General features: G+C 34.0%; 1 pseudogene; it reads left to right on the top strand.

Moving 5' to 3' along the window:
• The first annotated feature begins 343 nt into the window (after positions 1-343).
• On the top strand, positions 344-23,730 carry LOC120169458 (annotated as a pseudogene).
• The last annotated feature ends 365 nt before the right edge of the window (positions 23,731-24,095 follow it).

Below are 24,095 nucleotides of genomic sequence, written 5' to 3'. Positions count from 1 at the left end.
GATCAAGTCATATGAGAGCTAGACAGACACAATCAGTTGGATTTGGTGTTGAGAGATCAAATCAGGGCCAATCAAGACAGTTTCAGCATTGTGGGAAGAATCATTTTTGAATGTGTCGGATGGCCTTCAGAGCCTATTTCTGATGTGGGGACGCGGGACATTTCATCCGGGATTATCCATTGATGGCTGGCAAATTTGTACCATCCAAGAGAGTCGATTTTGTATTGCAACGAGGATAAGGAAGAGGTAGAGGGAGAAACCATATCGAATCCTCTACACAACCTAAAGTGTGTTCCACTGCGCGAGTTTATAATATAAAGACAAATGAAGACTGTGATGATCCATGGATTATAGCAGGTACTTTTCAGTTGTTTGATAAATTGGTGTTAGTATTGATTGACCCATGTTCCACTTATTCATTTATTAGTAGTAAATTAGTGAAGGAGTTGAGAATTCAATTAGAAGCTACGAGTAGTGAGGTGATAGTAACGAATCGTTTAGGGCATAGTGCTCGGGTGAATAAAGTTTGTAAGGGGTGCCCCATATGGATTCAGGGAATTAAATTCCCTGCTAATCTGATGGAACTACCCTTTGATGAGTTTGAAGTAATTTTGGGGATGGACTGGTTGTACCATTATCATGAAAATGTTGATAGTAGACTGAAGAGGGTATCGTTAATCAGTTCAGAATGTATAGAAGTGAACATTATCAGTGAAATATTGAATCCTTTAGCAAATGTAATATCGCCGATGTCAGCAAGGAAATTGTTGCTACAAGGATGTTAGGTTTTTCTTGCAAATGTGATTGATAACAGAGCTAAAGAGAATGGTTTAGAAGAAATTCTAATAGTCAAAGAGTTTCCTGATGTTTTTCCTGCAGAGTTTCCAGGACTACCACCAGATAGAGAGGTATAAATTCAAATTGAAGTGATGCCGGGAGCAGCTCCTATTGCAATGGTACCTTATCGTATGGCTCCGAAAGAATTGCAAGAGTTGAAGAATCAGTTGCAAGAATTGTTAGATAACGGATTTATAAGACCTAGTTTGTCACTTTGGGGAGCTCCAGTGTTGTTTGTTAAAGAAGAATGATGGTTTAATGCGTCTCTGCATTGATTATCGACAGCTCAACAAGGTGACCATTAAGAACAAGTATCCCCTCCCAAGAATTAATGACTTGTTTGATCAGTTAAAAGGAGCTTTGGTATTCTCAAAGATCGACTTACGCTCTGGTTATCATCAATTGAAAGTTCAGGAGAAAGACATTCCGAAGATAGCTTTTAGAACGAGATATAGTCTCTATGAGTTATCGTGATGTCATTTGGGGTAAAAACACACCTGCTGCTTTTATAGATCTCATGAATTGGATATTCCAACCTTATCTAGACCAATTTTTAGTTGTTTTTATTGATGATATATTGGTGTACTCGAAGTCCAATGAAGAGCATAATGCGCATCTGATGATAGTTTTACAAACTCTAAGAGACAAAAAACTTTATTCCAAATTGTCTAAATGCTAGTTTTGGCTAAATGAACTGACTTTTCTAAGGCATGTAATCTCTGCAGATGGGATTCGGGTGGATCCTCAAAAGATAAAAGCTATTTTGGAATGGGAGATTCCAAAGAATGTGTCTGAAGTTCAGAGTTTCGTTAGGCTTGCAGTTTATTATCGAAGATTTATTAAGAAATTTTCGATGATAGTTCTACCTTTAACAAAATTGATGAGAAAGAATGTACCATTTCTTTGGACTCATAAATATCAAGGAAGTTTTGAAGCATTAAAGATAATTTTGACAGAAGCATCAGTGTTGGTCTAACCCAAATCTAGCAAGAATTTGGGGTTTACAGTGATGCTTCCCATAATGGATTGGGATGTGTATTGATGCAAGAAGGTAAAGTGGTAGCATATGCATCCAAACAATTGAAACCGCATGAAAGAATTATCCAACTCGTGATTTGGAATTGGTTGCAGTAGTGTTCACTCTCAAGATTTGGCACCACTACCTATATGGAGAATGTTGTTATTTGTATACTGGTCACAAGAGCTTGAAGTATCCGATGATCCAAAAAGAGCTAAATTTGAGGCAGAGAAGATAAGTTGAGTTCTTAAAGGATTATTATGTAGTAATTGAATTGAATCCTGGAAAAGCTAAAGTTTTAGCAGATGCTTTAAGTAGAAAAACAATTTGTAGCTTTACGAGCTTTAAATGCCAGATTATCTTTAAACAGAGATAGTGGTCTATGTGCAGAATTAAAGCTTAAACCAACATGGTTGGATTAAATTAGGGAATTACAAAATAAAGATGATATGTGTTTAAAAATATTGGAATAAGTAAAGAATGAAGAGAATAAAGAGTTCGAGATTAAGTCTTATGGGAATTTGAACTAATGAGAAAGAATGGTGATTCCAGATGATGAGGAATTGAAGAATGATTTATTAACAGAGGCTCACTACAGTCCATTGATGATGCACCCAGGTGGAAGCAAGATGTTTATGTATTTGAAGAATCGATATTGGTGGCCCGGAATAAAAAGAAATGTCACTAAATTTGTATCTAAATGTTTGACATGTCAACAAGTCAAAGCCGAACATCAAGTTCCTTCAGGATTATTGTAACCACTTTCCATTTATCAATGGAAGTGGGAAAATTTGACGATGGACTTTGTTTCAAGGTTACCTTAGAATCCGAATAAAAGAGATTCAATCTGGGTAATATTTGATCGATTGACCAAGTCATCACATTTCCTTTCTGTTAGAATTGAGTTTTCTATGGAAAAGTATGATGAGTTACACATTAGAGAAATTATTAGATTACATGGAGTGTTTGTTTCAATAGTTTCTGACCGAGACCCTCGATTCACCTCTAGATTTTAAAAGTCTTTACATGGAGCATTGGGAACTCGACTGAATTTTAGTACAACTTTTCATCCTCAGACGGACAGACAATTAGAGCGAACTATTCAAATATTGGAAGATATGTTGAGAGCATGTATAATGGAGTTCAAAGGGCCATGGGAGAAGTATCTACCATTGGCATAATTCGCTTACAACAATAGTTATCAGTCCAGCATGAAGATGGCACCCTATTAGGCGTTATATTGGAGAAAATGTCGTTCACCATTAAACTGGTATGAACTTAAAGATAGAAGTGTTCTTGGTCCGGATCTGATTCAAGGTGTGGAAGAAAAGCTTCGATAAATTCAATATAATCTCAAAGTGGCATTCGACTAGAAAAACTCATATTCTGATCTTAAAAAGAAAGAAATTGAATTTGTAGTTGGAGATAAAGTTTTCCTGAAGGTATCTCCCTGGAAGAAAATATTAAGGTTTGGTCGGAAAGGAAAATTGAGTTCTAGATTCATTGGGCCATATGAAATTGTTAAGAGGATATGACCAGTGGTATATCAGTTAGATTTACCACCAGAAATGGATAAAATTCATAACGTTTTCCATGTGTCCATACTGCGGAAATATAGGTCTGACCCCTCCCATATCGTTGCACCGGAGCAAATAGAAGTTCAACCCGATTTGACCTATGAGGAGGAACCATTGCGAATATTGCTTATGAAGTTAAGAATTTATGGAATAAAACAGTTCCATTAGTCAAAGTCTTATGGAGAAATCACAAAATAGATGAAGCAACATGGGAACGTGAAGAAGATATGCGTAACAATACCTGATCTCTTCATGTAATGAAAATTCAAGGACGTTTTTTTCTTAAGGGGGATATTTGTAACATCCTAAACATCGAGTTAGTGACCAAATTATGAGATTTTAGAATTTAGTGACTAAATTAGATAAATTAAAAAGTTCAAGAACTTAATTGAAATATTTTATGTAGGATGGTTTAGCAAAGGAGGAGGAATAAAAGGGCATATTGGTCATTTGAGCAGAGAAATAATTAAAAATTGGTTGTGGTTATTTTATAACCATGTGGAGTTCCTAATTTAGTGAAAAACAAAGGTTCCATACATTTCTTCATCTTCCTTCCTTCTCCAGCCGTGAACTCCATAAGTTAAGGTGAGTTTTCTTGTAAGTTGATTATTCGATGAATTTAAGTTTAGTCTATGATCCTTAGAGGATACTTAAGCTTAAGGAAAGCTTAAGTTGTCTTAAAACTATAAGAAGTTAATAAGGTGTTAGAATGATAAAAGATTCTTGGTTTCAAGAATTTGATTGAGATATTGAAGTTAATAAGGTGTTAGAATGATAAAAGATAGTTAAAGTGCTTGAATTTGGGTTTGATGGTATAAAAGGAACTTTAAAAGTGGAAATTAAGTGATGTGTTGATAATTTTCAGAGGTTGGGAGTAGGTTCTAGGTTGGTAGTATCGGTACTTGATGAACAAGTACCAATACTACAAAGCTATTATATTTATAATATTGCGTAGGTATCGATATTATATGAACAATATTGATACCCTAAGGCCATTTTAGACAAACATCTTCATGTGATATCGATACCTAAGGGGGAGTATCGATACTCAGGGTACCGATATCATTAGGACAATATCGGTACCATTATTTTTAAAATAAGGATCACATAATAGAAAATGGGCATCGATAGCTAGGTTTGGTATTGATTCCACTGTTAGGGAAGTATCGATACTATGTATAGGGTACCGATACTATTCAAGGTACAAAATCGAATTAAGCCTTTATTTTAACTTAAGTTATTAAGGATCGAATTATGATACTTAGGATTCTAATATGCATATTAAATGTATGATTATGTAGATACCGAGTATAAACAAGTTCTGGGACAGTTGACAAATAAGATCGATCGAGGAAAAGACAAAGAGATATAGGTGTTGCTTGGAACAATGAGGCTAAGGTGAGTGCATACTTATAGAATATTTATAGTATGATATTGAAATTAGACTTGTGATAAGTCTAGTTCCAAAATATATAGTACATGATTGCATAAGTAGAAGCATAATCATGAATGGTAGGGTGTAAACATGTCATGATTGCATTACATGATATGATATATGACATGAACTTTAATGATATGCATTATAAGACAATGATCTAAGTGAATATGTATGAGAAATTTACATGAAATATGTGATAAAAGCTACGAACTTATATGTCTATAAGATATAAACTATGTGAAATGTGAAAAGCCCATGTTAGGTAGATGAGAGTTATACGTATAATTGACATGCAAGGAGTCGAGGGTTCTACGTGGTCTTTCGGGATATATATATATATATATATAATCATTTGGAATATATATGCAAGTCTTTGAGACACATATTTGGTCATTTAGAATATATATATATGATTCTTAAGGAGATTTCTATGGGGTCCTTCGGGACATTTTATATGGCACTTCGGTGCATTCCTACGTGGCACTTTGGTACATTTCTACGTGGTACTTTGGTGCATTTGATACGAGTTGTGGTGACAGCATTTATGCACAACCTCAATGCACTCACATACCTTAATTTCTCGGTATTGTATCATGAGCGAATGAAAGATATAATATGAAATAACGTTAAATATTATGATAAGTTACTATGTGTGAAATACATGATTAAGTAATTGCATTGAATGAATATATGATTTCATGTTATTACATTTCATTATAGTATCATTATATATATTGTGCCTCACTAAGTCGATGACTTAGCGTGTGAGTGTTTCACACGTAGGATCGAGGAAATCAACTGAACAAGATTAGGCAGCTGGGATACATCACTCATTCAGATATCTGATCAGAAGCAACTTAAACAGTAGGTTATTTTGTTATGGAAATCAATGTTGGAATGTAATCAAAAGTTTAAGTTGTATATGCTCTGATTATTTTGTGAGCTTTTGTATTTAAACTTATGTAAATTATTGGATTTCTTAATATAAGTTTAAATTTTCTACCATTTTGTACACGTATATTCCTTTAAAAAGTCAATGTGACATCTCGGACTCGTATCTGGGTCGGATACGGGTTGGGGTGTTACATTTAATGCTATCAGAGCCAGGTTTAGCCGATTCTAGGCATAAACCAGAGTCTATAGTGTCTTTAAATGTATATATACCAACAAATAGTGATAACTTTTGATCTGATAGAGTAATGAGTATGTTGTCTTGCTAGTAGAATTATATGGTGATGTTTTATTAGTTGTTCGGATAAGATAGCTCCCGAAGTGAAGCGAGAGATAATACTCCAGCTGAGAGTAGTAATTCACCTGCCCTGGCCAGACAAGGTGAAGAACAAGCACCTCAGGGAGTGTGTGCAAGATCAAGATATGCTCTCTATAACGTTAGACATTATTCTGACACGTCTCCAACCTCCTGCTCCATCAACTTAAAGAATAAATGTGGCAAAGGAATTAAAAGGACTGGGAGCTCTCGAATTTAAGGGAGAAGCCGAGGAAAGTCCGGTTGCGGCAAACCTCTAGTTAATGATTTGAAGATCATGTTGGATAGTCTCCACTGCTCAGAAATGGAGAATTTGGATGGAGCGATTTCTTTGTTAAGGGGATAAACTAGGATATGGTGGACGAATGTCACCATGAGGTTGACAAGTGATCAAGTGACTTAGTATCTATTCTTGCAAGAATTGAAGCATAAGTATATTAGAGATCAATTTATCAGTCAAATGAAGCAGGAGTTTATGAGTTTGTAGTAGCTGAATCACACAATATATGAATATAAGTGTGAGTTCAATAAGTTGAGTTGATTTGCTGCTGACCTTATTCCTACAGAAAAAGATGCTTGTTAATGGTTCGTGGAGGGCTTGCGTCCTAGATTAAAGCAGATATTGATAATATTGAATCTGTTCTCATTTTAAGAGGTGGTTAATCATGCCAAAGCTCTTGACAGAGCTCAGAATAAGAGGTTTAGGGAACAAAGAGTTCAAACCTCTAAGAGAATTGGGGCTTCTTCAAGTTCAGCACCATAAAACAGATGTAGAGATTAGAGATTTCGATCTCAATCTAGATTTGAATCAGTTACATCTTCTTCTAGAGGATCAAGTCAGATGAGAGCTGGACAGACACAATTAGTGGGATCTGGTGCTGGGAAATAAAATCAGGGCCAATCAAGACACTATCAGCATTGTGGGAAGAATCATTTTGGAATGTGTCAGATGGCCTCCGGAGCCTGTTTCCGATGTGGGGACGCCGGACATTTTATTCGGATTATCCATTGATGGCTGGTGAATTTGCACCATCTGAGAGAGTCACTTCTATATCGCAACGAGAAAAGGAAGAGGTAGAGGAAGGAACCAGACCGAATCCTCTACGCAACCTAAAGTGTGTTCCACTATGCTAGTGTATAATATAAAGACAAATGAAGACCGTGATGATCCATAGATTATAGCAGGTTCTTTTCAGTTGTTTGATAAATTGGTGTTAGTATTGATTGACTCGGGTTCCACTTATTCATATATTAGTAGTAAATTAATGAAGGAGTTGAGAATTCCATTAGAAGCTACGAGTAGTGAGGTGATAGTAACGAATCCTTTTAGGTATAGTTCTCAGGTGAATAAAGTTTGTAAGGGGTGTCTCATAAGGATTCAGGGAATTAAATTCCTTGCTAATAAAATGGAACTATCATTTGATGAGTTTGAAGTAATTTTAGGGATGGATTGGCTTACTATTACCATGTAAATATTGATTGTACACTGAAGAGGGTATCATTAATCAGTTTAGAAGGAATAGAAGTGAATGTGATCAGTGAAAGATTGAATCCTTTAGTAAATGTAATATCAGTGATGTCAACAAGGAAATTGTTGCTACAAGGATGTCAGGGTTTCTTGCAAATGTGATCGATAACAGAGATAAAGAGAAAGGTTTAGAAGAAATTCAAATAGTCAAAGAGTTTCCTGATGTTTTTCCTGTAGAGTTTCCAGGACTACCACTAGATAGAGAGATGGAATTTCAAATTTAAGTGATGCCGGGAACAACTTATATTGCAATGGCACCTTATCGTATGGCTCCGAAAGAATTGCAAGGGTTGAAGAATTAGTTGTAAGAATTGTTAGATAAGGGATTTATAAGACCTAGTGTGTCACCTTAGGGAGCTCCGGTGTTATTTGTTAAGAAGAATGATGGTTCAATGCGTCTCTGCATTGATTATCGACAGCTCAACAAGATGACCATTAAGAACAAGTATCCCCTCCCAAGAATTTATGACTTGTTTGATTAGTTAAAAAGGAGCTTCGGTATTCTCGAAAATCAACTTACATTCTGGTTATCATCAATTGAAAGTTCAGGAGAAAGACATTCCGAAGACACCTTTTAGAATGAGATATGGTCACTATGAGTTCATCGTGATGCCATTTGGGGTAACAAACACACCTGTTGCTTTTATGGATCTCATGAATATGATATTCCAACCTTATCTAGACCAGTTTGTAGTTGTTTTTATTGATGACATATTGGTGTACTCGAAGTCCAATGAAGAGCATAATGCACATCAGAGGATAGTTTTGCAAACTCTAAGAGATAAGAAGCTTTATTCCAAATTGTCTAAAAGTTTTGGCTAAATGAAGTGACTTTTCTGGGGTATGTAATCTCTGCAAATGAGATTCAAGTTGATCCTCAAAAGATAAAAGCTATTTTAGAATGGGAGGTTCCAAAGAATGTGTCTGAAGTTTGGAGTTTCCTTGGGCTTGCAGGTTATTATCGAAGTTTTGTTAATAATTTTTCTATGATAGTTCTACCTTTAACAATATCTACCTTTAACAAAATAGATGAGAAAGAATGTACCATTTTTTAGACTCACAAATATCAAGGAAGTTTTGAAGCATTAAAGAGAATTTTGACAGAAGCTCCAGTGTTGGTCCAACCCTAATATGATAGGAATTGGGACCCTCGTTTCTGACCGAGACCCTTGATTCACCTCTAGATTTTGAAAGTCTTTACATGGAGCATTGGGAACTTAAAGACGGCACCCTATGAGACGTTATATAGGAGGAAATGTCGTACACGATTAAATTGGTATGAACTTAAAGATCGAAGTGTTCTTGGTCCGGATTTGATTCAAGATATGGAAGAAAAGCTTCGATAAATTCAACATAATTTCAAAGTGGCATTCGACCAGAAAAAGTCATATTCTGATCTTAAAAGGAAAAAAATGAATTCGAAGTTGGAGATAAAGTTTTCCTGAAGGTATCTCCCTGGAAAAAATATTAAGGTTTGGTCGTAAAGGAAAATGGAGTCATAAATTCATTGGGCCATATGAAATTGTTAAGAGGATAGGACCAGTGGCATATCAATTAGCTTTGCCACCAAAAATTGATAAAATTCATAACGTTTTCCATGTGTCAATGCTGTGGAAATATAGGTTCGACCCCTCCCATATCGTTGCACCGGAGCAGATAAAAGTTCAACCCGATTTGACCAATAAGGAGGAACCATTGCAAATATTGGCTTATGAAGTCAAGCAGTTAAGGAATAAAATAGTTCCATTAGTCAAAGTATTATGGATAAATCACAAAAGAGAGGAAGCAACATGGGAACGTGAAGAAGATATGTGTAACCAATACACCCATCTCTTCATGCAATGAAAATTTGAGGACGAATATTTCTTAAGGGGGAGATTTGTAACATCCCAAACATCGGGTTAGTGACCAAATTGTGGTATTTTAGAATCCAATGACTAAATTAGATAAATTAAAAAGTTCAGAGACTTAATTGAAATATTTTATGTAGGATGATTTAGCAAATGAGGAGGAATAAAAATGGCATATTGGTCATTTGAGTAAGGAAATAATTAAAAATTGGTTGTGGTTATTTTATAACCACGTGGAGTTCCTAATTTAGTGAAAAACAAAGGTTCCAGACATCTCTTCATCTTTCTTCCTTCTCAAGCCTTGAACTCCATAAGCTAAGGTGAGTTTTCTTGTAAGTTTATTCTTCGTTGAATTTAAGTTTGGCGTATGATCCTTAGAGGATACTTAAGCTTAAGGAAAGCTTAAGTTGTCTTAAAACTATTAGATGAGGGAGTTAGGAATGATTAAAGATAAGGGGTCTTTAAATGAAATCTTTGGAGAGATATAGTAATTAGACTTTGAGACTAGAATTGCTTGTCAATAGTGAGAATAATAAGTAATAAGTGTTAGAAATAAGTTTGGATTATGTTGACAAATTTGTAAAGTTCTTGGTTTCAAGAATTTGATTAAGATATTGAAGTTAATAAGGTGTTAGAATGATAAAAGATAGTTAAAGTGCTTGAAGTTGGGTTTGATGGTATAAAAAGAACTTTAAAAGTGGAAATTATGTGATGTGTTGATAATTTTCGGAGGTTGGGAGTAGGTTCTGGGTTGGTAGTATCGGTACTTGATAAACAAGTACCGATACTACAAAGCTATTATAAGTTATAATATTGTGTAGGTATCGATACTGCATGACCAATATCGATACCCTAAGTCCATTTTAGACAAACATCTTAATGGGGTATCGATACCTAAGGGGAGTATTGATACTCAGGGTACCGATATCATTAGAACAGTATCGATAACTTTTTTTTGAAATAAGGATTACATAATAGAAAATGTGTATCGATACCCATATTTGGTATCGATACCACATTTAGGGAAGTATCGGTACCATGCATAGGGTACCGATACTATTCAAGGTAGAAAATCGAATTAAGCCTTTCTTTGAAATTAAGTTTTTAAGGATCAAATTATGATACTTACGATTCTGATATGCATATTAAATGTATGATTATGTAGATACCGAGTATAAACAAGTTCTGGGATAGTTGACAAATAAGATCGATCGAGGAAAAGACAAAGAGATATAGGTGTTGCTTGGAACAATGAGGCTAAGGTTAGTGCATACTTATAGAATATTTATAGTATGATATTGAAATTAGACTTGTGATAAGTCTAGTTCCAACATATATAATATATGATTGCATAAGTAGAAGTATAATCATGAATGGTAGGGTGTAAATATGTCATGATTGCATTACATGATATGATATATGACAAGAACTCATATGATATGCATTATAAGACAATGATCTAAGTGAATATATATGAGAAGTTTACATGAACTATGTGATAAAAGCTACAAACTTATATGTCTATGAGATATAAACTATGTGAATTGTGAAAAGTCCATGTTATGTAGATGAGAGCTATAAGTATATTTGGCATGCCAAGAGTCGAGGGTTCAACGTAGTCCTTCGGGATATATATATAATCATTTGGAACATATATGTGAGTCTTTGAGACATATATTTGGTTCTTTGGAATATATATATGATTCTTAAGGAGATTTCTATGGGGTCATTCGAAACATTTTATATGGCACTTCGGTGCATTCCTACGCAACAATTCGGTGCATTACTACACAGCACTTCGGTGCATTACTACGTGGCACTTCAGTGCATTTGATACGAGCTGTGGTGACATCATTTGTATACAACCTCAATGTACTCAAATACCTTAAGTTCTCGGTATTGTATCATTGCTAATGAAAGATATAATATGAAATAACGTTAAATACTGTGATAAGTTACTATGTGTGAAATGCATGATTAAGTAGTTGCATTGAATGAATATATGAATTCATGTTATTACATTTCATTATATTATCTTTATATATATTGTGCCTCACTAAGTCGATGACATAGCGTGTGAGTGTTTCACACGTAGGATTGAAGAAATCAACTGAGCAAGGTTAGGCAGCTGGGATAGTATCACTCCTTCAGATATCATATCAGAAGCAACTTAAATAGTAGGTTATTTTGTTATGGAAATCAATGTTGTCATGTAATCAAAAGTTTAAGTTGTATATGCTCTGATTATTTTGTGAGCTTCTATATTTAAACTTATGTAAATTATTGGATTTCTTAATATAATGTTGAAAATATTTTGATATTTCAATATAACAAATTAAGTTAAATGAATTTTAATATTTTACAAATGATTTTCTAAGGTATATTCGAATTAATTAATCAGATATCAAATTATTACTCCAAGTCTTTCAAGATCAATTTTAATCCTTACTAAATGTGTAAAATTGTGATTTGTACTTAAACTATTTTTGAAACAATTTTCACAAAGTATTTTGAACTAAAATCAAGCCTTAAATCAATTTTTCAAAGGCATGCACCAATGCATCAATCCATGCATCGATGCACCATGGAATAAATTGAACATCGAATGCATTTCATGCATCGATGCACAAGCAATGCACCGATGCACTACGGCTATTTTCAAACATCGAATGCATTTTATGCATCGATACACACTTGGTGCACCGATGCACTAAGTGTTCCAACGGTCAAAATATTTGAATTTTACACTGATGCACCGATGCACTATGGTCATGCATCGATGAACCGACGCTCCTAACCAGTTTTATTAATTGTTTTCACACAATAACGGCTCTATTGACTCCATTAATCATCCCCAACGTTTAGAATCATTTGAAGGTGTATTTAAACAAGCTTAGAAGCCATTGATCAATAACAATAAACATCGAGCAACTACAATCAATAGAGAATCAAAGAGAAAACATCAAACCTCAAGTTTAAGAATTTTAAAGCCTATTTTTCATTCAATATTCATTTTGCTTTCAAGGACACTTATTGTGCTCAATTGTTTTTATTCTTGAGTGTTCTTTCTTTGTTCTAGAATTGTGCAAACATATTTGTCTTGTGAGGTTTTTTCTTGTAAGTTTGCAAATTTGTAATCTTCTCTTTGAGAAAAGAGTGTTCTCAAGAATTGGAGTATATTATTGAGGGAGTTGTAAGGTTATCTCTTTGGCCTCAAAAGAAAAAACAAATTAGTGAATTTGTTGGAAAATCCTTAGTGTGGATAGCTAAGGTAGTGGACGTAGACTTTGGTTGATAAAGTCGAACCACTGTAAATCTCTTGCAATTACTTTCAAATTTCTGCAAAAGCTTCTACCAAAATTTTTATTACCAATTTACCCCCTCTTGGTCGATTCCATCGATCGATTAACTCAATAATTGGTATCAGAGCCTCACTCATTTGAAGGTTTAATCGCCTCTTGAGTCGATTCGAGAAGATTTACATCGATTATCAAGGCATCAATGGCCTCCGCTTCAAATTACGACTCCAATCTTGATTTGATGCCCGTCAACAAGTCTCCTTTCTTCAATGGAGCTAACTATGTCTATTGGAAAAATAGGATGATGTACTTCATTCAAACAAGTGACATGGGAGCATGAAATGTCGTAGAAGAAGGATACATCAAGCCTCTCACTCATCCAAGGTTGTGGAGTGAAGGAGAAACAAGAATGTTCCAGCTCAACTCCAAAGCCATCCATATCATATTTTGTGCTCTTGGACCAGATGAATACGGAAGAGTTTCATCTTGTACAACCGCCAAAGAAATATGGGACAAGCTTCAAGTCACTCATGAAGGTACCGATGAGGTAAAGAAATCTAAAATTATCATTCTAACGCATAGCTATGAAAATTTCAGGATGAAATCAAATGAAGATATCAAAGCTATGACGGATAGATTTTCAACGATTGTCAATGGTCTCAAATCATATGGTGAGATCATTTCAAATGAAAAGCTTGTGAGGAAGTTAGTCTACTCTTTTCCAAAATCGTGGCAATCAAAGAAGACGGACATCATCGAGTCTAAGGATCTAACGTCCTTAACTCTTGAAGAGCTAATCGGTTCCCTTCTCACTCATGAAATGATGCTTGAAGATGAAGTGGACCTCGATAAGATTGACGAGACACCAAAAGAGAAGAAGAAGAAGAAAAACATTGGAGTTGCTATCAAATCCACAAAAGATGAGAGTGATTCGAATAACGATGATGATGACGAGGAAATGGAATTATTTGCCAAACGATTCAGAAAGTTGATGATGCCCAACCGAGGAAGAAAATTAAAACGCAATAAAGGCTTCAAAACTGAATCGAATGAGAAAAACCCGATCATTTGCTATGAATGCAAAAAGCCGGGGCATGTCAAATATGATTGACCACAATTGAAGAAAAATGGTCAATCCAAAAAGAAGCACAAGGCTCACGTAGTTACATGGAGCGATGAAGAAGGTTCTGACGAAGAGGAACAAGAAGTTGCAAACTTGTGCTTGATGGCTATCGGGGAAGATTCTAAGGTAACCTCTAACTCATTCAATTCGGATGAATTATCTTATGTTGAGTTATTAGAGGATTATAATGATTTGGCTTCGGATTATAAGACTCTATTTTCAAAATACAAAAATGATATTTTAAAATTGAAAAACGAAAATAGTTTTTTATCCAAGACCAACAATGAGATTGAAAGTAAGATCAAAGAATTGCAAATCAAAATTAATGATTTTAAAAAGAAAAATACTGATTTTCATAATTTACTTTCAAAAGTTCATGATGATCATCAAAAGAAAATTGATGATCTTAAAACTTCTTTTAATAAGGTTGGTACAAAAAGTTTTGAAAAGGGTGAGAATTCAAAATCCAACTTTGTTAAGAAAAGTTTTAGAAACTACAATCATAGAAGTCCTCAAAGAACTTCAAATGGTAAAATCATTAGAAGTATATGGGTTCCTAAAGAACTCATTACTACTAAAGATAAAAAATTCCTTCATAAATGGATACCTAAGGGGACAAGGATTTTAGAAACTAATGAATATGGACCCAAAAGAATTTGGGTACCAAAAATTAGAAATTAATCTATGTTTGTAGGAAAATGAGCATTGCTACAAGGCATGGGAAACAAATCCAAATTCATGGTACCTTGATAGTGGATGCTCGAGACACATGACCGGAGACAAAAGCCGGTTCATAGAGCTTAATGTCAAAAATGGAGGAGAAATAACTTTTGGTGATAATTCAAAAAGTCACATTGAAGGTATTGGTACTATAGGTAATCTCTTCCATACAAATTAAAAATGTGTTATATGTGAATGGATTAAAGCATAATCTATTGAGTATTAGTCAATTATGCGATAAGGGATTCAATGTCATGTTTGAAATTAATGGTTGTAAAGTCATTGACATTGCATCTAATCGGATTATGCTTGTTGGTCATAGAATAGGAAACATTTACATGGTGCATTTAGATTTTATTAATGTGACTAATTTATGCCTAGTTGCTAAGGATGAGCATGATAGTTGGTTATGGCATAGGAGACTAGGACATGCTAGTATGAGTGTTTTGCAACGGCTAATTCAAGGTGATTTAGTTCAAGGGTTGCCTAAACTAAAATTTGATAATGATAAAATCTGTGATGTTTGTGCTAAAGGAAAACAAAAGCGAGTTTCTTTTAAATCCATTAATGATGTATCAACTAGTAGAGTATTACAATTGATCCATATAGATCTTTTTGGGCCAACTAGGAATACTAGCTTGGGTGGAAAACAATATGCATTTGTCTTGGTAGATGACTATTCTAGATATACTTGGGTTCTATTCTTAAGTACTAAAGATGAAGCATTAGAAAATTTCATTACATTTTCAAAAGTAATCCAAAACGAAAAGGTTACTCTATCACTAGTATTAGAAGTGATCATGGCACTGAATTTGAAAATCTTGAATTTAATGAGTTTTGTAATTCTAATGGTATTAGCCATAACTTTTCAGCACCTAGAACCCCTCAACAAAATGGAGTTGTTGAGAGGAAAAATCGAACTTTAGAAGAAATGGCTAAAACCATGCTTTGTGAAAACAATTTGCCAAAATATTTTTGGGCAGAAGCCACAAATACCGCTTGTTATATTATTAATCGAGTAATGATTAAGCCATTTTTATAGAAAACTCCATATGAAATTTTTTAAAAAAAAAGCCTAACATTAGTTATTTTCATCCTTTTGGATGTAAATGTTTTGTTCTAAACAACGGTAAAGAAAATCTAGGCAAATTTGATCCTAAAAGTGGTGAAGGAATTTTTCTGGGTTATTTCTTAAATTCTAAATCTTATCGTGTATTTAATAAAACAACTTTAGTTGTAGAAGAGTCTATACATGTTGTTTTCAATGATAATCCCCTTCCGAGGAAGGATTCTTGTGTTAATGATGATGCATGTATTGTACAAGCAAATGACGTTAGACATGAAGTTGGAGAATCATCATCATCAAAGGAGGAAACAAAAGATGAGGAAACTCATGATCCTTTAGAGAATCCAACCATTGAAGAAAGGGAAGTTTCTTACCCAAGAGAGTACAACTATGTCAATTATGGTGAAATTATAGGTGATCCATCCAAAGGGGTAACTACTCGATCTTCTCTTAGAAATATTTGTAATTATGTTGCATTTATTTCATTCATAGAGCCTAAGAACATCAAAGAAGCATTAAAAGATGAACATTGGATTATGGCTATGCAAGAAGAGTTAAATCAATTTGAGAGAAGTAAAGTATGTACATTAGTTGAAAGGCCTAGTAATAAATCTACTGTATGTACTAGATGGGTATTTAGGAATAAGCTTGATGAGAGTGGTAATATAGTGAGAAACAAGGCTAGACTTGTTGCTCAAGGGTATACTCAAGAAGAGGGCATAGACTATGATGAAACATACGCTCCCGTAGCTAGGATGGAAGAAATTAGAATGTTATTAGCATTTGCATGTTTTCATGAATTTAAATTATATCAAATGGATGTTAAAAGTGCATTTTTAAATGGTTTTATAAAAGAAGAAGTGTATGTGGAACAACCTCCAGGTTTTGAAGATTCAAAATTTCCGGATCATGTTCTTAAATTGACAAAAGCACTTTATGGTTTAAAACAAGCTCCTAGAGCTTGGTATGAAAGATTGTCAAACTTTTTAATTGAAAAAGGTTTTTAAAAAGGGAAGGTTGACACTACATTGTTTTTAAAGCATAAAGGTAAAGATTTATTAGTAGTTCAAATTTATGTTGATGATATAATATTTGGTTCTACTAATGATGTTCTTTGCCAAGAATTTTCTAAGCTAATGCAAAGCGAATTCGAAATGAGCATGATGGGGGAGCTCTCATTTTTCTTGGGACTCCAAATCAAGCAAAGAAAAGATGGCATCTTCATCAATCAAGCTAAGTACGTCAAAGATATGCTCAAGAAATTTGGACTGGAAAATGGCAAGCCTCATGACACTCCAATGAGTTCTTCAACAAAGCTTGACTTAGATGAAGGAGGTAAATGTGTAGATGTTAAATTATATAGGTCAATGATTGGATCTTTACTGTATCTAACTGCAAGTAGACCGGACATTATGTTTAGTGTTTGCTTATGTGCTAGATTTCAATCATTCCCTAAGGAATCACATTTACTAGATGTTAAGAGAATCTTTAGATACCTTAAGGACACTCCTAGTTTAGGACTTTGGTATCCTAGAGACTCTAGCTTTAGCTTGCATGCCTTTTCTGATGCAGATTATGGAGGATGCAAATTAGATAGGAAAAGCACCTCCGGTACTTGCCAATTCCTTGGAAATATATTGATTTCTTGGTTTTCAAAGAACACTCAAGAATAAATACAATTGAGCACAATAAGTGTTCTTGAAAGCAAAATGAATATTGAATTAAAAATAGGCTTTAAAATGCTCAAACTTGAGGTTTGATTCTTTCTCTTTGATTCTCTCTTGATTCTAGTTGCTTGATGTTTCTTGTTGTTGATCAATGGCTTCTAAGCTTGTTAAAATACACCTTAAAATGATTCTAAACGTTAGGGATGATTAGTGGAGTCAATAGAGCTGTTATTGTGTGAAAACAATTAATAAAACTGGTTAGGAGTGTCGGTGCATCGATGCATGACCATAGTGCATCGGTGCATCAGTGTAAAATTCAAATATTTTGACCGTTGGAATACTTAGTGCATCGGTGCACCAATTGTGCATCGGTGCATCAGTGTAAAATGCATTCGATATTTGAAAATAGCCTGAGTGCATCGGTGCATTGCTTGTGCATCGATGCATGAAATGCATTTGATGTTTTAATAAAACCCAAGTGCATCGATTCATAGAGAGTGCATCGATGCATGAAATGCATTTGATATTCAATTTATTCAATGGTGCATCGATACATGGATTGATGCATCGGTGCTTGCCTTTAAAAAATTGATTTAAGGCTTGATTTTGGTTCAAAATACTTTGTGAAAATTGTTTCAAAAATAGTTTAAGTACAAATCACAATTTTACACATTTAGTAAGGATTAAAATTGATCTTGAAAGACTTGGAGTAATAATTTGATATCCGATTAATTAATTCGAAAATATCTTAGAAAATCATTTGTAAAATCTTAAAATTCATTTAACTTAATTTTTTCCACACAATAACGGCTCTATTGACTCCACTAATCATCCCCAACGTTTAGAATCATTTGAAGGTGTATTTAAACAAGCTTAGAAGCCATTGATCAACAACAATAAACATCAAGCAACTAGAATCAAGAGAGAATCAAAGAGAAAGCATCAAATCTCAAGTTTGAGCATTTTAAAGCCTATTTTTCATTCAATATTCATTTTGCTTTCAAGAACACTTATTGTGCTCAATTGCATTTATTTTTTTAGTGTTCTTTCTTTGTTCTAGAATTGTGCAAACATATTTGCCTTGTGAGGTTTTTTCTTGTAAGTTTGTAAATTTGTAATTTTCTCTTTGAGAAAAGAGTGTTCTCAAGAATTGGGGTATATTCTTGAGGGAGTTGTAAGGTTATCTCTTTGGCCTCAAAAGAAAGAACAAATTAGTGAATTTGTTGGAAAATCCTTTGTGTGGATAGTTAAGGTAGTGGACATAGACTTTGGTTGATAAAGTCGAACCACTGTTAATCGTTGTACAATTACTTTCAATTTTCTGCAAAAGCTTCCACCAAATGTTTTATTGCCAATTTACCCCCCTCTTGGCCGATTCCATCGATCGATTAACTCACATATAAGTTTACATTTTCTATCATTTTGTACAAGTATATTGCTTTGAAAAGTCAATGTGACATCTCGGAATCGTATCCGGTTTGGGGGCGTTACACACTTGACTATTCATTATGTTCCAAACTCGTCCTTTTTCATTAAAAATTAACGGACGTCTGAGTTAGACGTTAACATGTTGACTGAGATATGATAGTCGTTTGAGATTATGAGATCAGATTTTATCATATCTCAATCAACATGTTAACGTCCAACTTAGGTTGTTGTTAATTTATTGACGAGTAAGGATGAATTTGGAACATAATGAATAATCGGGTGACCATTTTGTAACATTTAATAGTCGAGGGACTCAATAAGCAATGGGGACTATTTTTTAACTTTTAATAATCAAATGACTCAATAAAGCATTATCCTATGGTCAATGGACCATTTGTGTTCTTGATCCAATAAAAAAACAAATTTTACGACATCTTACTTATGTAGATTCGAATTTTAACATTTATCTTAGAAATATAATATTTTTCTACTTAGTTAAAAATATGATTGTTATTCTTACATGATAAATCTATAATCATTTCATCGTTGAAATTTACTCGTATCCTAATATATCATTTTAGGAAATTATAAATGCTTTTAAATTAATCTTGGGTCAGAATAATAAGTGTATAATCAATTTAAGCCAATCGACAATTTCCTGGAATGATTTATAGACAACTTGTATATTATAATGATTAAATAGCACAAGTAACGTAAGTATTGTTATAATATTGTAATACATGGGTTAGTTTAATGGCATGATTATGTACTACTGTTTTAATAGGATGAGGATTAATATTTTCATTTGACCAATAATATTATTTAACATTTAAGAATTATAATATTTTTTATGATATTGAAATAAATTATATTATGTTCGGAGTTTAAATATTGTAGTATTTTATTGACATAAAATAATATATTATATTATGTTCGGAGTTTACTAAGATATGATAAAATATAATCTTATAATCGTTTGAATTGTATATTCATTTGAGATTTTGGGATCAGATGTTATGATATCCGGATCAGCATGTTAACGTTCAGCTCAGTCGACCTTTAATTTTTTATATAGAAAAAGACAAGTTTGAAACATATGAATAGTCAAATGATAATTTTATAACTTTTAATAGTTGAGGGACTCAACAAAGCAATACCCTATATTCAGATGATCATTTCATAACTTTTAATAGTCAATAGATCACTCAACAAAGCATTATCATATAGCCGGGACTATTTGTGTACTTTTCCCAAAAATAAAAAATTCTTACCAAAAACCAGATATAACTACTTTTTAGTTTTCACACTATACAAAAGTAAAAGAGGGTAATATGATTATATTATATCAGCAAATTTTGCCGAGTGTTTACATGTTTGACTTTTGTATACGCGACAAACCAGTTCGAGTTAGATTCTTTTAGTCATTGTTTAGTATTTTCACTTTTCTTTATAGGGTAAATTCAGAGTTTAGTATATAAACTATCAGTTTTGATCCATTTTAGTATTTAAACTTTCAATTTTTTTTAAAATTATACCTAATGTTTAGTTTTTATTTCATTTTAGTACATCACCGTTAAAAACTTAACGACAATGCATTTTATATGAGTAAATGACATCATTCATCACTCAACTATCTTCTCACTCCTATTTTAGTAGTAAAGTGTAAAAATTTTCAATTTAACTACTGAACTTTCAAATTGCTCCTATTTTAAACATTCTAATTTATTTTATTAATAATTTTTGCAATAGGACATTTTAATGATTATTTTATTAATATATAATTAAAAATAAAAAATAAATTTGAAAGTTAGAGTGATTAAATTATGAGTAATTTGAAAGTTAAATAATTAAATTAAAAAAAAAATTAAACTGTAGTGACCAAAATATGAGTGAGAAGATAGTTGAGAGATAAATGATGCAATTTACCCATAAAAAAGATGCCACGTGCAAATCACCTATTAAGTTTTTAACAGCGGGGTACTAAAATGAAATAAAAATTAAATATTAGGCATGATTTTGAAAATAATTGAACATATAGTTACTAAAATGGACCAAAACTGATAGTTTACATACTAAACACGTAATTTACCCTTCTTTCTATTTATATCGCCTGTGAGTTTTTCTGATTGGGAAAATATAGAACAATAAATTCTACAATATCAACAACATGCATGTTAATTATGTTTTAAAAAATGATTATTCAGCCGCTTGCCGGAAAGTCTCTGAACATTTAAACCGCGTTTGAACGTCAATGGCCTCGTAGTTATACTGTTATTAATAAATCCTAGTTGATTTGGTTTTCATTTTAAACGCGATCTTAATCACAAGTAGCAGTAATCCTGATCCTGTATAAAGAAGCAAGTTTTCCTGCTCATTACACTCAGATTTGAAGGAGAAAAGAAACATAACACGACTACCATTACGATTCTGTTAAGTTGTTGCATGGTACTTAATCTGTTACTTTTTCTTAGCATCTACTCCCATAGCGGGTGAGAGCAAAGTGGGACCGAAACCGCTGCTGCAGAAGCTGAATTTGTGGCATCCATCACCAGTTCAGGACACGGAAGAGCTTTCTTGGATGGATCTATCCTTGATGGAAAACCTGTTTGTGAGTGCAATACATGCTATGCAGGCCCTCACTGCTCCGTCTTGTTACCGGGATGTATCGCCGACGCCGATAGGTAATCGACCGAGCACACCACTGTTTCGGTTCAGTTGCAGATGATTAATGTGATTAACGTTGTATTTGTGAATGGTAACTCATTTGTTGCAGTGGTGATCCTATGTTCTTGGAGCCCTTCTGGTTGAAGCATGCAGCTAGTAGCACCATTATGGTTCCCGGATGGCATCGGATGAACTACGAATTCAACGATGGTTCTCTCCTCTCTAAACAACTCGAATCCCAAATCCGTACACTTCATGCAGTTGTTGGAAATGCAGTGACTGATGGAAGATACATCGTAATTGGTGGTGGTGCTACTCAACTTCTTCATGCAGCAGTGCATTCCCTCTCCGACGCTAACAATCGATTTTCGCCGGCGAGAGTCGTCGCATCGACCCCATACTATCCCGTACGATCCAAACACTCTTTAATAAATTTTAGGCCTACGGTATTTTTTTAATGATTCCAAACTATAGCCCTTTTCACAAATATGTACCTACAATATTTTTTGAATGATTTCGGTGTTTAACGTTACAAACGTTACTATTTTAACCGTTAATTTTCTCCGGTAAGTGACATTTGTCACATTCTGATAATTTAAAAAAATTTATTTAAAATTAAAATTATATATTAAAAAAAAGAACACACAAAATTTTTGAAATAGCCTCAAAACTTTAAAAATATTCATTTCAACCTCTAAACCCATATCAACCGCCATCCTTTGTCATCGACGAAGCTCTACCGACATCACCTACCCCCGGTGATCAATATGAAATCGCGACCTATTGACGGCCAATCGACGTTTTGTACCCCTCGAACCCTAGAATGAAAGTTGCGATCCCACACCATTCTGACGGCTAATCGACGACGACTACGGCAGCGTATAACTAGGAGGATGACAGGGACTAAGCCGGCTGCTGTGGCCAGAAAGGGCGGTGACAGTGGGTTAGGGTTAGGATTTTTATGAATTTGGTTTTTTTTTGTAATTTAAGATAAATTATTGTTTTTTATAAATATAATAATATTTTTAATTTTAAAAAATTAAAATTACCATAATGTGATACGTGTCACTTAACGGATAAAATTAACGGCAGTTACTATCCGAGTACTTAAAATAGTAACGTTCGTAACGTTAGACACCGAGGTCATTCAAAAAATATTGTAACCACCTATTCATGAAAATTGCTATAGTTGGGCGCTTATTTTATAATTAAGCCTAAATTTTATGTCTTTTAATCAAAATTTCATAATCAGGTGATTTATGCTACAGGTTTACAGGGAGCAAACTGAGTTTTTCAACTCCAAGGATTACAAGTTCGAAGGAGACACGTCACTGTACAGCAACAAAAGTGTTTCGCAAGGGAAATTCATCGAGCTTGTGACTTCACCTAACAATCCGGATGGGAAATTAAAGAAGGCAGTACTTCAAGGTCCATCTGTGAAGACAATCCACGATCTTGCTTACTATTGGCCACATTATACACCAGTGCCAACTCCAGCAGATGAAGATCTCATGATATTCACTCTCTCCAAGCTCACTGGCCATGGTGGAAGCAGATTTGGGTAACAATATTTTCCATCGTTTTGTTTCCCTAAAGCCATAAAGTTTGGTTTCCATACTTAAACGTGCTTTTTGTTTCCCTCAGATGGACAATTGTAAAAGACGAGGCTGTGTATCAAAGGATACTTACATATATGAGTCTAATCACTTATGGAGTTCCTCGAGAGACTCAACTTCGAGTTCTGAAGCTGCTAAAAGTTGCCATTGAAGAACAAGGAAAGGAAATGTTTAACTTCGGGTACAGAACAATGAGAACCCGATGGATAAAGCTGCGCAAAACCATGTTAACGTCTAAGCGGTTTTCAATACAGGAACTTAGCCTCAAAACTGCTCTTTCGCACGAATAGTCAGAGAACCAACTCCAGGTAAATCATTAACGCTCTTCAAATCATGACTAAAACGAAAATAAGTTGTGAACTTGACGATTATCTTGTTTTTGATGTGCAGCTTTTGCATGGCTGAAGTGTGAAAGAGAAGAAGATAAAGATTGCAACGCAGTGCTCCACTCAATGAATATAACTGGACGTCATGGTAGCTTGTTCGGTGCTGAAAGCAGATATGTTCGGCTTAGCTTGGTTAAAAGCGAAGATGACTTTGATTGGCTGCTGAAAAGGATGAAAATGTTGGTTTCCCAGGAAAATAATGATGCTGGTGATTGAATTTGCTAGAGATCGTGACCCGAATTTCATTTGATCCGATCTGAAAAGCTTATGGTACAATTGGTTTGATAAAAATGTTTTGAGAATCCATAGAATCTAGAGTTCTTGTGTTAAAGGTTGAGTTGTGAGTTACTTAAAGGTCTAACTAGAATTGATGAGGGATTGCTAATAGTTGTTGGGTTAATTATAGGCCTTAATCATTGAGATATAAAAGCATCAATGTAATAAGTTTATTGTATTGAATTCATTTTGATCAGTTAATAAAAAACCAAATTCATTATTTCTCATAACCTAAACCTAATCATCATTAGTTGTTTCACTTTCTTTCTTTCTCTCTTTCTCAATAACTTATTGTTACTTTCTCATTTTATTCAATTTCATCTTTCGATAAATCG

Source organism: Hibiscus syriacus, unplaced genomic scaffold, assembly GCF_006381635.1.
Source record: "Hibiscus syriacus cultivar Baekdansim isolate YM2019G1 unplaced genomic scaffold, ASM638163v2 tig00111769_pilon, whole genome shotgun sequence".
Lineage (NCBI taxonomy): Eukaryota > Viridiplantae > Streptophyta > Magnoliopsida > Malvales > Malvaceae > Hibiscus > Hibiscus syriacus.
Note: the sequence above shows the minus strand (reverse complement) of the source record. Positions and strands in the feature narration are given on the sequence as shown.